We start from the raw sequence: 1,663 nt of genomic DNA on the forward strand, positions 1-1,663 counted from the left end.
TCCCCAAAGGGGAAAAAGAAGCAATTTCCTAGATTACATTAAAGTGCAATTTAGTTGTATCAAAAAGTTAAATAAGGTTCCTTTTAAAGTGCAACCTTTTTTTAAACCAATAGCATGACTAATAGGCTGTCGCTTAAAATCCCTTTCGCATAGATTTCAGAGGTGCAGTAGACTTTCCTGGTATGTGTACTTTGCTTCTTGCAGCCCCTCCCCCTGCCACCATATTTTTCCTTAATGACCCCAGTTTTTTCTTTCTTCCTCAATTGATAGTATATGAAAAATACTGATTGCATACAGTTTTGTTCAGGGAAAAAAACCTTGCTTCAGAGACAGATAAATTAATCCAATTGTTAAAAGGTGCAAAAAGGCTGGCATGATTTAAGTATCACTGGTGTCATCAGGACTGTGATGTAATCAATTCTTCTCAGGGCTTTTTTTCTCATAGAATGCCCAGAACGGAGTTCCGGCACCTTTTTTGGGATGGAACCTTGTAGGGTAGGCAAGGCGGGTTGTATGATGTGTGTGAGTTTCAGCACCTTTTTTTTTTATATAGAAAAAAAGCACTGATTCTATTATGGACAGGTAGTTTGTTCTCTGCATAATATTGGTACTGTGCAATGTTCTGTATTTCTTTAAGTTTCAAAAATATGGACTTAATATGAGGTTGTTTATTCCAGTTTAGTTGTCATCTTTGAATGATGCCTGCAGAAGAGCTAGAAAAGTACAGGATCAGACCCAGATTGATAGATATGGTGGTCTGTTCACAACTGGCCCCAGAATTTCTGCCATATGACTTATGGTTGTTATGGTTGTTATGAAGGTCACCATGTGACCAGACTCAATTTTTGTTTTTACAATTGTCATGGAGTGAATCACCATGACGGTTAAGGAATCACCATGGTTATTAAGGTTATTAAGGAAATCCATTCTTCCAAATAGGTATTGTTTGCCAGAAACTGGCACAAAATGCTAGAAACTGGCAAAAAATGCTAGAAACTTGGAAAAACATAGCAAATTGCAGCCATGTGATTGTGGGACACTGCAACCAATCATAAATACGAGCTGGTTGCCAAGTGCCCATAATGTGATCATGTGACTGTGGGGATATGTGCGTAGTAATCATAACTTTGAGGATGGGTTGCAAGTAGCTTTTTTGAGGGGGGGGACGCATCATAATTTCAAGGAGAGAGAGAGAGAGAGAGAGAGAGAGAGAGAGAGAGAGAGAGAGAGAGAGAGAATATGAATCAATAGATCTAATGTTTGATGTAGTGGTCAAGGCACTAGGCTAGAAACCAGGAGACCATGAGTTCTAGTCCCATTTTAGACACAAATCAGCTGGGTGCCTTGGGCCAGTCAGTTTCTCTCAGTCCCAGGAAGGTGGCAATGGCAAACCATTCTGAAAACACTTTGCCAAGAACATTGCAGGGACTTGTCCAGGCAGTCACCAGCAGGGCTGTGGAGTCAGAGTCGGAGTCGGAGTCGAGGAGTCGGAGTCGGAGGAAATTTTGGGTACCTGGAGTCGGAGTCGGAGTCGGCAAACAATGCACCGACTCCGACTCCTACTAAATTTAGATTGGAATTAAAAAAAAAAGCAAGTTTAAATGTCCCAATTCACAAAAAGTTATAATTAATGACTTCTCTACTGTAAGAATAAAGACCAATG

The 1,663-nt window shown here is 40.3% G+C and overlaps 1 protein-coding gene across 1 annotated transcript in view; it reads left to right on the top strand.

Annotated features, from left to right (window-relative positions):
- The window catches only part of ARHGAP18 (Rho GTPase activating protein 18), a 67,528-nt gene that overhangs the window by 1,016 nt on the left and 64,849 nt on the right, over window positions 1-1,663 (top strand). The window lies entirely within an intron of this gene.

This window comes from Protobothrops mucrosquamatus, unplaced genomic scaffold, assembly GCF_001527695.2.
Source record: "Protobothrops mucrosquamatus isolate PMUCROS unplaced genomic scaffold, P.Mucros_1.0 scaffold614, whole genome shotgun sequence".
In the NCBI taxonomy this organism is placed as follows: Eukaryota; Metazoa; Chordata; class Lepidosauria; order Squamata; family Viperidae; genus Protobothrops; species Protobothrops mucrosquamatus.